A 16,224-nucleotide genomic window follows, 5' to 3' on the forward strand; every position below is an offset into this window, starting at 1 on the left:
TTCTGAGTAGATTAATTACTATAATTCTACAATTCAGTGAAGGGCGTTGTAGAAACACTACATTAATAAACCGAATTCTTTCAAATTTTTCTAAAAATTTCATTTTGCATCTTTGAGTACAATTCATGCAAAATCTGAACTACGACAACGTTTCAAGAAGAAATTGGGCCAACAATGTAGAGCATTGGGTTTGGTTTTTCAGAAAATCTAGGAACATAGTAAAAATAATGTAATTGTGTTGTAATTCTTACACATGGTCCTGAAATTTGTATGTCTAAATATTGAAGACCTATTATAAGTAATGTAATATAATTCCTTAATGTTTAATATTGGTCAGTAAAATACTTTATTTTTATTTTCCGGTGACACTATTGTTGTTTTGTTGTGGTCTTCAGTCCTGAGACTGGTTTGATGCAGCTCGCCATGCTACTCTATCCTGTGCAAACTTTTTCATCTCCCAGTACCTACTGCAACCTACATCCTTCTGAATCCGCTTGGTGTATTCATCTCTTGGTCTCCCTCTACGATTTTTACCCTCCACGCTGCCCTCCAATACTAAATTGGTGATCCCTTGATGCCTCAGAACATGTCCTACCAACGGATCCCTTCTTCTAGTCAAGTTGTGCTACAAACCTCTCTTCTCCCCAATCCTAATCAATACTTCATTAGTTATGTGATCTACCCGTCTAAGCTTCAGCATTATTCTGTAGCACCACATTTCCAAAGCTTCTATTTTCCTCTTGTCCAAACTATTTATCGTCCATGTTTCACTTCCATACATGGCTACACTCCATACAAATACTTTCAGAAACGACTTCCTAACACTTAAATCAATACTCGATGTCAACAAATTTTTCTTCTTCAGAAACGCTTTCCTTCCCATTGCCAGTCTACATTTTATATCCTCTCTACTTCGACCATCGTCAGTTACTTTGCTCCCCAAATAGCAAAACTCCTATACTACCTTAAGTGTCTCATTTCCTATTCTAATACCCGATCCGTAGAACGCCAGTATTCTCTCTCCTGATAACGGCGTCCTCTTGAGTAGTCCCCGCCCGGAGGTCCGAATGGGGGACTTTTTTACCTCCGTAATATTTTACCCAAGAAGACGCCATCATCATTAACCATCCAGTAAAGCTGCATGCCCTCGGCGAAAATTACAGCTGTAGTTTCCCCTTGCTTTCAACCGTTCGGTAACAGCACAGCAAGACCGTTTTGGTTAGTGTTACAAGGCCAGATCAGTCAATCATCCAGACTGTTGCCCCCGCAACTACTGAAAAGGCTGCTGCCCATCTTCAGGAACCACGCGTTTGTCTGGCCTCTTAACAGATACCCCTCCGTTGTGGTTGTACCTACGGTACGGCTATCTGTATCGCTGAGGCACGCAAGCCTCCCCACCAACGGCAAGGTCCATGGTTCATTGACAGATAAAATCTAGCACAGCGAGCCTTAAACGACAACGAGTGCCATTGCTTCTGCAGAGCTAGTTATCCTGATTTAACTACAGTGCTTCATTTTAAACTTCTTAAGCCACTAAGAATGGAGTGAAGATAACAGGTCATCTCTGAATACAAATTTGCAGCGCCTTGTTCCACTATGCACCTATCTCATCACATTCCCCTCTCACGTAATGTGCCTTTAATGTAGTTACATTTCGCCAACAGAAAACATGACCACCTACCTTTCGGTGAGCGTCAGGTTCTGCAGTTCAAGTACACTCACCCACCCTGCTAGGAAACGAATTAATGTTGCTCGGCTGATGGATCTGTAGTAGAACGATTGTATCTAAAGGCCATATCAAAAAGTTTTTTAGTCCCAGGATTACAGAACTACTCAGTGAAGGAGAATCTTTGAATGAAAATACTGCTGATTCTCACATTTTGTTAAATAACCGACAAGCCATTGCTAGTCTCACCTCCGTCATTCATACGCAATCACGCTCACTCGTAATAGCCTGCTTATGGTATTTAATTGATCCTGTTACCGGAAAATTTACAATTTATATGTAATATAAAGGAAATCATCTAGTATCTCCCCGGCTTTCCGAGGTAAACCTTTCCGTCTTGTGATTCTTGAACAGAGTATTCTCTCTAATAAGCTGAAATTTGTTGCAGAACTCATTCAATATTTCCCTACTCTTATCCCTGCTACTACGTCCATATTGTCCCGTAACCTCTTCTTCTACTCCTTCACCTGTAACTGCATTCCAGTCACCCATAACTATTAGATTTTCGTCTCCGTAAAACCGTTTTCCAGTCACCCATGACTATTAGAAATCCACATTCCTCTACGCACATAATTTCGTGTTCAGTAACACCATATACTTTCTCTTCATCATCTGCTTTACATTTCGGCGTTTACAGCTGATCAGTTGTGTAGGCGTTTTTTGCTGTCAATTATGATGATAACAAACCATCATTGAACTATTCGCTGAAGCTCACTCTCTGCAGTAAGTTCCTGTTTACAAGGAATCTTACTCTCGTTATGCCATTTGCTCCTGCTGTCAACATTACCCTATGTCCGACTGCCCAGAAGTCTTGGGCTTCCTTCCGTTTCACTTCACTATTACTCACTAGATGTATGCCACGCATCAGCATTTTCCTTTTAAATTTTTTATCCTCCCTGCCACATTGAAAGTTCTGACATTCCACCTCCCGACTTGTAGAAAGTTATCCTTTCGTTTGTTATTCTGTCCCTCATGACCACCTCGCCATTTAAACTCCCCTGCCAGAGATCCGAATTTGGTACTAGTCCTAGATCTTTTAGCAATGAAGAGATCCTCATGACACTTTACCAGTCACAGGTCTTATGTTCTGTGGATACGTGTAATATGCTTTTAACATAGTCTGCGTTGTCTTCTGCATCCTCATGTCGTTGATCATTGCTCATTCTTCTGCCTTTTCGGGCCAGTTTCCCACCCTAAAGGCAAGAGGCTGCCAGAACCTCGGTCTCCTCTTACAGTTTCTTTGACAAAGCCGATGGCTAAATGAAGAAGACTCTTGTTGCCAGAAATCATTGGTCCCTGTAGCTGAAGATTTCTGTTCAGAATTGAAATTGTGGTGAGGTTTCTAACCTGGGGCTAAGGACTTTTGGATTGCTTATGAAAGAGGCTACCTTTATCTTTCTTCCAGTGGAACCTTCCTGGGGTCTAGGCAACGCAAAAGTGGGCAAGATTCATAACCCACGATTGGTCACACGTCCCGTCCCTCCTACAGGAACCAAGGAAAGCGTAGGGAACGACAACCAGATGCACAAACCACATCAATGAGATTTTTTTTTGTTTTACAGCACCGACCGTATTATCAGTGAATAGTTTCTCTGAGAAGAACATTCCAATCATCAGTTAATAATCGGTACTATACGTAGAGAATGCATGGAACAACTTGTCATTGCGATAACACAACTCGTGGGCAGGTTAAGAAAGACACTACAAAGAAAATTATTGAAAAAATTGTCTGTATTTGGGGTTGTGGTCAACTCTACAACGTCCTTCATGAAGGACATATTTCTTGCAAACAAGTAGTTAACTACGTGTTTATAAATCTACTTCAGAGCCTGCTTTTGTGGAAAATATCCCGAGTCCGGAGAAAGGAACAGATCAGTAGATATCTGATGAGGAGTCGTGTGATTCATAACAGCCAGAACCTGTCGCACCAAGAACAAGACACCTATCGCTGATCTGCACATCAAGCAATGCTCGTCCATGTCCAGAACACCACACGCGACAGGCAATGGGGTTGTGCAGGGTGAATCCTTTGAAGGCCCCAGAATAATTGCTTCCCATTGATCAGAAAGTACCCTGCAGATTGGACATTGGTTGCAGAATAAGGAGCGCACATTGATCACCATATGGCACGGCAGTCGGCGTGGGGATGCTTGTCCTCAATCACATTCGGTGTTCTGTTTTGCTGGAGAAAGCACGTCGGAAATAGCACTGTATGGAGCTTGAGGAAAAAAATGGTGGAAGCAGAGGAAGGTCGGTGGAAAGTCTGAAAGCGGTTAGGATCTGAGAGTGGGCGTGGTGCAACGGTCTCCAGCTACAGGCTTGTGAGGCACACAGCACCGCAGCACCAGAGCTGACGAAAAGGGCTATCGCTCTCTCAAGAACATGATATAGGTCTAAACCTCCCCTGAACCCTCGGAGGGTCAGAGTCTCGTACCTTCCCTTCAACAGCAAGCCGTGGCCAACGTACGAACCAAATACCGCTGACATGTGGCGGGCCATAGAGAGCAGAAAGGTGAGCGTCTGTGCGTCTGTGCCACGTGGGGGATAAATGACGGAAAATACAAATTAGCATATTTTGTCCGTTGCAGATGGTCGTAAATGATGACCTACAAGCTCAGCAAGTAACTGAGACAGCAGGCACTGGCAGCTGAGGGCTATCGTACACTGCAAATCACCCAAGAAACTGAGTCTTAAGCGTTGGATAATAGCAGCTACATGCAATGGAACAGGGCTGTCCTCAGGAAACCCCATACCAATAGTCATAACGCATGATTTGTGGACAACAAAGAAACTACCTGAAGCTTCTCCATAGATGGTGACCCATGCCACGCTATGAAGGAGGACAAGATTGTCCACGCAAGGTGCAGCAAAAGACATGGCCAACGAGAGATATCTCAGACATCTTCAGTATACAGGGTGGTCCATTGATAGTGACCGGGCCAAATACCTCACGAAATAAGCATCCAACGAAAAAACTACAAAGAACGAAACTCGCCTAGCTTGAAGGGGGAAACCAGATGGCACTATGGTTGGCCCGCTAGATGGCGCTGCCATAGGTCAAACGGATATCAACTGCGTTTCTTTTTTAATAGGAACTCCCTTTTTTATTACATATTCGTGTAGTACGTAAAGAAATATGAATGCTATAGTAGGACCACTTTTTTCGCTTTGTGATAGATTGCGCTGTGATAGTCACAAACGTATAAGTACGTGGTATCACGTAACGTTCCGCCAGTGCGGACGGTATTTGCTTCGTGATACATTACCCGTGTTAAAATAGACCGTTTACCAATTGCGGAAAAGGTCGATTTCGTGTTGAGGTACGGCTATTGTGATCAAAATGCCCAACGGTCGTGTGCTGTGTATGCTGCTCGGTATTCTGGACGACATCATCCAAGTGTCCGGACCGTTCGCCGTATAGTTACGTTATTTAAGGAAATAGAGAGTGTTCAAAATGGTTCAAATGGCTCTGAACACTATGGGACTTAACTGATGAGGTCATCAGTCCCCTAGAACCTAGAACGACCTAAACCTAACTAACCTAAGGACATAACACACATCCATGCCCTAGACAGGATTCGAATCTGCGACCGTAGCGGTCGCGCGCTTTCAAACTGTAGCGCGTAGAACCGCTCGGCCACCCCGGCCGGCAGAAGTGTTCAGCCACATGCGAAACGTCAACTACGACTTGCAACAAATGATGATGCCCAAGTAGGTGTTTTAGCTGCTGTTGCGGCTAATCCGCACATCAGTAGCAGACAAATTACGCGAGAATCGGCAATCTCAAAAACGTCGGTGTTGAGAATGCTACATCAACATCGATTGCACCCGTACCACTTTTCTATGCACCAGGAATTGCATGGCGACGACTTTGAACGCCGTGTACAGTTCTACCACTGGGTACAAGAGAAATTACAGGACCATGACAGATTTTTTGCACGCTTTCTATTTAGCGACGAAGTGTAATTCACCAACAGCGGTAACGTTAACCGGTATAATATGCACTATTTGGCAACGGAAAATCCACGATTGCTGCGACGAGTTGAACATTAGCTACCTTGACGGATTAATTTATGGTGCGGTTCTATCAGAGCAAGGATAATTGGCCCCAATTTTTCGACGGCAATCTAAATAGTGCAATGTATGCTGATTTCCTACATAATGTCCTACCGATGTTACTACAAGATGTTTCACTGCATGACGTAATGGCGATATACTTCCAACATGATGGATGTCCGGCACATAGCTCGCGTGCGGTTGAAGCGGTATTGAATAGCATATTTCATGACAGAGGGATTGGTCGTCGAAGCACCATACTATGGCCCGCACGTTCACCGGATCTGACGTCCCAGGATTTCTTTCTGTGGGAACTTGAAGGATATTTGGTATCGTGATCCACCGACAACGCCCGACAACATGCGTCAGCGCATTGTCAGTGCATGTGCGAACATTACGGAAGGCGAACTACTCGCTGTTGAGAGGAATGTAGTTACAGGTGTAGACAAATGCATTGAGGTTGATGGACATACTTTTGAGCATTTATTGCATTAATGTGTTATTTAAAGGTAATCATGCTGTAACAGCATGCATTCCAAGAATTGTTAAGTTCACAAAGTTACATCTACCACATTGGAACAACCGAAATAAAATGTTCAAACATAACTACGTTCTGTATTTTAATTTAAAAAACCGACTTGTTACCAACCGTTCGTCTAAAATTATGAGCCTTATGTTTGTGATTATTACAGCGCCATCCATCACAAAGCGAAAAAAGCGGTCTTACTATAACATTCATATTTCTTTACTTTCTACACGAATATGTAATAAAAAATGGGGTTTCCGATTCAAAAAAAAAAAAAAAAAAAAAAAAAAAACGCAGTTGATATCCGTTTGACCTATGGCAGCGGCATCTAGCGGGCCAACCATAGCGCCATCTGGTTTCCCCTTTCAAGCTCGACAAGTTTGGTTCTTTGTAGTTTTTTCGTTTGGCGCTTATTTCGTGAGATATTTGGCTCGGTCACGATCAATGGCCCAAGGAATATAGTGACCTACATCACTTGTCGCTTCCTTTACCCATGAAAATGGTGCAAGTCAACACTAAATAACACTTAAATGCCCAAGTCAGGGATAGTGAGAAAGATGTGACATATCTAGATACCATTTATTTTCATATGCAACTTCACTTCATATTTAACAGATTACTTTATCTTCCCAATGGCTACAATAATTCGATACCCATAAGAGCCATTCTTAGCATTGATACTAATTCTTCGTTGTTATGTAGTGCATCCAACCATTGCTGACTAAGATTACAAAGATCACTGACATTGTGAGCCAAATACTACACTTCTTTTGCCCTCAAATTAATTATAGTTTGATCTATCTCTTCCCCACTATTATTAATTTCACCTTCCTACAGTAAATAGCATACTATTTCCCTTCTGTCACCGGCTCGAGTGGCCAACCGAGGCGCTACAGTCTGGAACCGCGCGACCGCTACGTTCGCAGATTCGAATTCTGCCTCGGGCATGTATGTGTGTGATGCTCTTAGGTTAGTTAGGTATAGGTAGTTCTAAGTTGTAGGGGACTGATGACCACAGCAGTTAATTCCCATAGTGCTCAGAGCCATTTGAGCCATTTTTTCACTTCTGTCAATACCTTCTCTGTGTCTAGAGGTTACACACGTATTTGGAAGACTGCACTCACTGTTCATATTTTTTACGTTTGTCAATATGTGCACCAACGACAGATCAAAGCACTTTTCTAACCTGTCTCCTCTCCTTACACAATAATCAGTCTTCTCACTAATTTCTCACCTTCACTACGCTCTTCATCCCCCTCAAAATTATTATTAAGTGACTGGCCCCATTATGGTCATCAACTGCCTGGATATCTCACATTACTGCACATAAACGTTATTTAAATGCTTTCAGTATTTCCTATATCCATTTCACGTCTGAGTTCTGCAGCCCCTCATTATCTGTGCTCTCCCCTTCTCCTTCATCGTCAGATTTACTGTATCTTAAGCACTTAAAAGTGTATCGCTTGCTTCGTCATGTACAGCTAATTAGCTGTTTATTTCGCCTGTTTCGCCTGTAATCCACTGTTAAACACTTCTCTCAGTACTTTGAGCTTCCAATACTTTGTTGTTATCGTAGGGCTTGGCTAGTTCTGCAAACGGTAGCCACTTCATAAACGGATCTAATTTCTCATATGCTGTGTTGCTGCTTCGTTTCCATTGCGTACACACAACCCTTGTCTATTTGCAAATCATTATCGTCACATATTGGATAACACAATATACACACAAGCCATAACGTCCTGTTAGTTTTCCTGTACGCTGAAGCACGGTGCCAGCCACTTGCACCTCTCGCAACACATACGTGATGTTTACATTACATCTTCGCAGTTTTTTCACGTTAGTCTAAGGCCTTAAGTACCGATTTGAATGATCTTCTACTTGAAAAACGGTTTCAACCATTTACAAGTAATTAATGAATTTGTCAGTGTCGTCTCTTGGAACTGCATAACTCTAATACGTCAATACATGGGTAAATAGCCTTCTAAATCAATAATAATTTGTCCAGGCTCTAATTTTATTCGCAAAATACAATAAATTAGCTACCCATTTCAAAGCAAACCTTATCAGTTTTCTTTCTAGAACTGAACTTTTCTCCTGCTCGCATACTATATTGCAATTCCATCCATTTTCCCTTACTCTACTATTTAAAAAAATAAAGGTTCTCTAAATACTTTCTAAGTGTCGTATTGTTCAGTGGCACTTAGTCAGCAAGTGTGTAGTAAAAATGATTTTTCTTGTTGTTAGTCCACAAAGTAGGCAACATATGTTCTATATCGTTCCAAATTTCTTTCTGATACACCCTTCCAGATGGATCAATTTTTCTTCGTAATAAATGCCAACATTCAGGAGCCTGTAACCAAATTGCATCCTATCCTTGCAGTATGAATTAATGTTGCTCGACCGAAGGAGCTGTAGTACAGCTCACCGCGCTGACTGTATTTTAAGCCGCATCAAAAGTTTTTTTGTTGCAGGTTTACTGAGTTTCTGAGTGAAAGGAAAGTTCTCGAAAGAAACTGATACTAAATTCCCACTCCTTTGTTACAAAATAACCATGAAGTTTATGGTGGTCTGAAGTCACACATAGTGAAACTAACTCGTAATAGCAAGCTTATGGTATTTTACCGATCGATCCAATGAAAAATTTAGAAACGTATGTTCTGTAACAGAATGGTTGCTCTAATATTACCCAAGTTAATATTTTCGAATGTTCAGTTCTTGATCACGACTTGTGAATACCTCATGTGGATTTTATTTCGAAATATCACATAGCACATAGAAAATCCTGAATATCGAACATGTGGCTATATCACATGTCTGCAGTTACTAGACAGCTCTCCACAGTCAAGATTAACATATAATTCCTTAAAATGATTGCATCTTTTCAGACCTTCTAGTGCACACGTCCGATCATTAGGACGACTGAGTTCTGAATATCTTCAACACACCTAAAAGCTATTATTTGACCAACTACTTACCCACTTACGTATTGTCTTCTAACCGGCCGAGAAACATCACAGTCAATGATCTGTCGGTATTAAAGCGCGCTATCCCGCGTTTTCTACTTCGAACCAGTTCCAATATAACAGAGTAATTTAGTAAACTAAGCATTTTAGAAAGCTGAGTAAAATCAAAGTAATGCCATATATAACTGATGCCTGTTTCCTCAGTACCATACACTGTCGAATTAACTTTACTGTACGTTCCCTGAACATGTGGCTCTTTGTTGCAGTCTAGGTACACTACTAACGCAAATATAAATTAAGGTAGCAAAAATCGTGGGATACCGACATGCATATACACGGATAGCGGCAATATTGCATACAAAGGTATAAAAGGTCGGAACTGCCATTTGTACACACGTGATTCATGTGAAAAGCTTTCCGTTGCGATTATGGCCGCAGGACGGGATGTAACAGACTTTGAATGTGGAATGATAGTTGAAGCAAAACGAATGAGATATTCCCTTTCAGAAATCGTTAGGGCATTCAATAATCCGAGATTCCAGTGCCAATACTATACGAACAATGCACTGGCCGACAGCCATTACTTAACGACCTAGAGCAGCACCTTCTGCGTGGAGTTGTCAGTGCCGACAGACAAGCAACAATGCGTGACAAAACCAAAGAAACCAATGCGCGACGTACGACGAACGTATCCGTTAGGACAGTTCGGCGAATCTAGGCGTTAAAGGATTATGACGGTAGACGACCCACGCGAAAGGCCTTGCTAATAGTACGACATCGCCTCGAGCGCATCTCCTGGGCTCATGGTAAAATAGGCTGACCTGAACAGCTGTCCCTATTTTAGTTGGTAAGAGCTGATCTGGCAGCACCCGTGGAATAGGGGTAGCATCTCTGAGTAGTACTCAAAACATCGCCATCGCTTAAATTTTGAATAATAATTAATCAGCGTTGATAACCGATTACTTCCAACGTAAGAAGTGACCCTCATTCAGCAAACGACCTTGTCAAAGAGGGTGTAGGAGAGAACAGGGGTTATAGACACTCTCTTGCCCCTGGGCTGGGAAACTGCACCCACAGGTGGAATAATGACCAATGGCGAATCCTATTAGGATGCAGAAGGCAATGGAAACCACTGTAGTGAAGATATATAATGCGTAACCACAGGACATACTGCCTCTGATTGAAGAAGTGTCATGATGATCTCGGAATAGCCCGACTGGGATCTCCTGGAGGGGAATGCCAAGGTGGAAGTAATTACGAGAAAAAGATTGAATATCCGACGAAAGGATGAAATTCTACGGGCCTTGGTTTGGAAAATCAGAGGGTTGAACAATGGTTGGGAAGCTAGAAAATCAGGAAAGGTAAATGCAAAGGCGCAATCTAGATGTAGTGGGGGTCAATGAAGTGAGTTGGAAAGAAGACAAGGACTTCTGGTCAGATGAGTATAGGGTAACACTGACAGCAGCAGAAGATGCTATAACAGGAGCAATTTTCGTTATGAATAGCAAGGTGGGGCAGAGGGTGTCTTACTGTCAACAGTTCAGTGATAGGGTTGTTGTAATGAGAATCGGCAAGAGACCAACATCGGCAGTGATAGCTCAGAAGTAAATTACGGCGTCGCAAGCTGGAGATCTAGATGAAGGGATAGGGAAAGTGTATGAGCACGTTGAACACGTAATGCAATACGTAATGGAAGATGAAAATCCAGTAAGCGTGAGGGACTGGACGGAGCACAACTAAGGAGTAGGAGAGAATATGGACCTTCTGCTAGGAATGGAATAGGAGCATGGTTAATTTAGTTCTGTAATACATTTCAGATAGTAACAGCAAAAACTGTGCTCAAGGACCGCAATAGGAGGAGGTATAATAGCAAAACGCAGGTAGAAGTAGTAGTGATGAAGAGTAGGCTGAAGAGACTAGTCAGGAAGGAGAATCAATATGCAGAGAACTTGATGTACTGTGAAATCACGAGGTATGCTTAAAGTTCTCTAAGGCTGTAGGTACGGGAATTAAGAGTAGCTCAACAGGCAGTACGATTGAAGAGGAATTGACATCTCTAAAAAGGATAATCACAGAAGATGGAAAGAAAAACGATTGTACAAAGAAAATAACTCAGAAGAAGCCAAGGGCAACAGAAGAAATACTTCAGCTGATCGATGAAAGAAGAAAGTACAAAAATGATCGGCGAAATTTACAAATACAGGGATACAAGTGGCTGAGGAATGAAATAAATTGGGAATGCAGCGAAGATAAGACGAAATGGCTGCATGAGAATGTATAGAAATTGAAAAAGAAGTGACTGTCGGAAGACTGACTCAGCATATACGAAAGTCAAAACAGCATTTTCTAAAACTAAAAGGAAGGTTGCTAATATTGTGCAACGGGAATCCCTCTGTGAAACACAGAGGAGAGAGTGTATAGAAGGAAAGAGGGCATTTAACACTTGTTTGAGGGGAAGATTTGTCTGATCTGATAGAAGAAGAAACAGGAGGCGATTTAAAAGAGGAAGGGGATCCAGTATTAGAATCAGAATTTAAGATAGCTTGGGAGGACTTGAGATTAAATAAGGCAGGAGGCAGAGATGATATTCCTCCGGAGTTTCTAAAATCATTAGGAAAAGTGACAACGAAACGACTATTCACGTTGATATGTACAATATATGAGTCTGGCGATAAATCATCTGACTTTCGGAAAAATATCATCCACACAATTCCGATGACTGCAAGAGCTGACAAGTACGAGAACTATCGGACACTCAGCTTAACGGCTCTGACATTCCAATTGCTTACAGGAATTATGGGAAAATGGAAAAGAAAATTTAAGGATGTGTTAGATAATGATACATTTGACTTTAGGAAAGGTGAAGGCACCGGAGAGGCAGTTCGAACTTTGCTGAAGATAATGGAAGCAAGACTAAAGAAAAAACAAGACACCTTTGTAGGATTCGTCGAGCTGGAAAAAGCGTTTGACAAAGTAAACTGGTGCCAGATGTTCAAAATTCTGACAAAATAGGGGTCAGCTGTAGGGAGAGACGGGTAATATTCACTGAAGAGGTGAAAATACTGATACACCTGCCTAATATCGTGCAGGGCTCCTGCGAGTAAGCAGAGGTGCCGCAATACGTCGTGGCGTGGACTCGACTAATGTCTGAAGTAGAGCTGGAGGGAATTGGTACCACGAATTCCGTAGGGCTGCCGTTCAATCCGTAACAGTACGAGGTAGGTAATGGAGATCTCTTCGGGACAGTACGTTGCAAAGAACCCCAGATATGCTATATAACGTTCAAGGCTGGGGAGTTTGGTGCCAAGTGGAAGTGTTTAATCCCAGAAGAGTGTTCCTGGAGGCCCTGTGTAGCAATTCTGGACGTGTGGGGTGTCGGAAGTCCTTCGGAATGCACAAGAGACATGAATCGATGCAGGTGATCAGACAGGATGCCTACGTACATTTCACCTGTCAGAATCGTATGTAGACCTATCAGGAATCCTATATCACTCAAACTCCATACGCCCCACACCATTACAGAGCCTCCACCAGTTTCAATAATCCCCTGCTTTACATGCAGTGTCCATGGATTCGTTGTCTCTATACTCGTACACGTCCATCCCCTACAAACAATTTAAATCGAGACTCGTCAAACCAGAAACATGCTTCCTGACATCAACAACCCAATCTTGGTGGTGATTGGCCCAGGCGATGCGAAAAGCTTTGTGTCGTGCTGTCATCAAGGCTACACGAGCCGTACTTCTCCTCCAAAAGCCCATATCGACGATGTTTCGTCGAAGTGTTAGCACGCTGACACTTGTTCATGGCCCCACATTGAAACTTGCTGCAATTTGAGGAAGGGTAGCTCTTCTGTCACTGTCACTCGTTCTTCATCCCATTCTTGCAGAATCTTTTTCCAGGCCCAGCGATGTCGATGTTTAACCGAATTCCTCATATTCACGATACACCTGTAAAATGGTCGTACAGAGAAAATCCCAACTTCATCGCTACCTCGCGGTTGCAGTACCGCATCGCTCGTGCGCCGACGATAACACAACGTTCTAACTCACTTAAATCTTGGTAACCTGCCATTGTAGCAACAGTAACCGACCTAACAACTGCGCCAGTCATTTGTTCTCTTATACAGGCGTTGCTGATCGCAGCGAAATATTCTGTTTGCATATCCCACTATTTGAATGCACATGCCTATACCAGTTTCTTTGGCACTTCAGTGTGTAACATGGAGAGGAGCCCAGAGGGAATAATATAAGTGGACGATCAATAACGAAGTGCACGGATTAAAAAGGGTGTAAGACGGAGATGTAGTGTTTCGCACCTATTGCTCAATTTGTACATCGAAGAAGCAATGACGGAATTAGAAGAAAATTTCAGGAGTGGTATTAAAATGATCTGCTGAATGGAATGAACCGTCTATTGAGTGCAGAATTTGGAATGAGAGTAAAGTGAAGATAGACGAAAGTAATAAGAAGTAGCAGAAATGAGGATAGCGAGAAACTTAACACCAGCGTTTATGGTCACAAAGTATATAAAGTTAAGGAATTCTACTATCTAGGCAGCAAACTAACCATTGATCGATGAACCGAGAAGGTCATCTAAAGTAGACTAGCGCTTGCAAAAAGAGTATTCTGGCCAAGAGAAGTCTACTGGAATCCAACATAGGCAATAATTTGACAAAGGAGGTACTAATAATGTACGTTAGGAGCACAACATTGTATGGTAGCGTAACACAGACTGTGGGAAAATCATAACAGAAGAGAATCGAGACATTTGAGATGTGGCACTATTGACAAACGTTGAAAATAAGGTGGACTGATAAGGTCAGAAGACAGATAGTTTAAAAATAAATAAATAAAGAGTGTGGTCCAGATCCTCAGATCTATGGAATTAAATCGTTAACAAGCAGTTTGTAAGCCAGTGGTAGCTCCATAATCCATAATGAGAGAGGAAAAGCTACTCTCACACCCATCTTCCGTTTACAGAAAATTATTAAAGATTTTGTTAACAACCTTATGCACCATGAGCGAGACTCTAGTAAGATAACGGCCTGAACAGATGTTGATGGAACCCGATGGGGCGCTAAAAGCATGAGGTATTTTTATGGTTCTTAGTTTGTAGAAACAGCATGCTGGAATTGAAAACAATTGGTGGTGAGCCCATCTCTCAGAAAATCTTGCCAGACAAGCCCACAGCCGTACAGGGCAGACAGAGCAGCCTCTAGTTGAGACAGGTTTCCAGCATGACAATTCTGCTATACCTGCATTGGCACCAGCCAAATGTTGGGCTGGGGGGCCACAGACTGAAGGGACGCTACTATGGAGTGGAGTCATAAACCAGGCATTGTGTGCAGAGCCACGCGTAATAAAAACGCACAAGTTTTCCTGTTCGCCGATACTTAAAGTAGGCCTGTGACTCACTTCCATCAGCCGCTTCGGTTGTATGAGAAACTCCAGCGTCTGAGAAACGTTTCGAGACAGAATCTTTATAACACGTCACAGCTACGACCAACATGATCCAAGGCACTGGCGATTTAGATAAAGATCTTTGTCTCTTGCACTGGTTCGACATGAGTTTGTGCCGTCATGTAGGAGCGGTGATTTTGCCCTTCTAAAGCCCTGTGATTGGCTCAAGATGGGTTGAAGGCGATGACGTTCGTGCACTTTGCGGGAAAACGCGGATTTTTTTTTATCTGGAGAGGTGCGAGGCACACAGGTTCTGGACTTCAGTCTGGAAGTGATCTTCTGGTTGAAGCTCTGGCATGTGTGGTTGGTACTTGGGATCTGTCCTGATACTGGCTTCACTTGCAAGTAGTTAGATTGGAGAGCCTATGGTGAAATTCTTATTGTACTGACAATGTGACTTCAAATGTCTCAGACTGCTGTTTTGCCAAGGGCACATTTATTCGTTTTTGGTTTATCAGTCTTGACGTTTGGTATCCTTGTGTGCTCTGCCGTGTAACTGGACCAAATAGATCCTTGATACGACCAGCAAAAAGGTGTGTCACACACTGAAATCTACCATCATTTCAGGGATCTGATAGAGAGTAAATTGAGATCTGTCTGCCTTATCGCTAGACCGTGAGATTTTGCATTTCTTTCGTGGCCACGATCGATTCACTGGTCCCGTCTTACACCTCGCCTCCGCTGCACACATCTCGCCAGCTGCGAGTTACATCGCTGCAAGAAGCAAAATGGCTAAGAAACTGACGCTCCAGCCTTGTTAGAGCATACAGATTTCATTGCCACTTGCTCTCAGCTGCACCTATACAGACTTCTGTAGATTATCAATCAGAGTCTGCTCAACGTCAGATCAATTCAGATTGTGTTATCCACATTTTTAGTGCGAGAGTACTTGACTCATTCCTGCGGTAATGGTAGTGGCACACCAATATCGCAATAGTAATCCATTGCAGTTGCTACATATATAACTACAATCAAAAGCATTATAAAATCACAATAATATAGGAGACTGCCTTCCAAGGCCAGATCACTTGGACAAATAACAAATAAATTTCTTTAACCGGAACAAGACCCATAAAAATTGATATTAGAATATGATTAGGTTAATATGCTCAGGTAAAGCTTCACTTAAATAGTAAAAATGTCCATACAGTTTCCATCAGAACTCACATTACTTCCAATCAGCTGAGGAACAGATTAAGGGTAAGAACACAGATCTTTTAAAGTTTGGCTAGGCAATTTGCCTAAATAAAACTATATACAAATGACAAAAACAATTAGGGAGGGGCTTTAATTTTAACCAAACCAATCTTCAAATTTACATACTCAGTTGACTAATCAACAATGTTCTTAAATGATTACAACTAGAACATAACCATATGACAATACCCCTAAAATGAGGTTCCTTCAATATTGCGTGTGAATTAGCGATAGACGCGAGCAGACCAGGGATTCAAATCAATACGAGAGATCCACGAGACAGGAAATGACATA

The sequence above is a fragment of the Schistocerca serialis genome, chromosome 8 (genome assembly GCF_023864345.2).
Source record: "Schistocerca serialis cubense isolate TAMUIC-IGC-003099 chromosome 8, iqSchSeri2.2, whole genome shotgun sequence".
In the NCBI taxonomy this organism is placed as follows: domain Eukaryota; kingdom Metazoa; phylum Arthropoda; class Insecta; order Orthoptera; family Acrididae; genus Schistocerca; species Schistocerca serialis.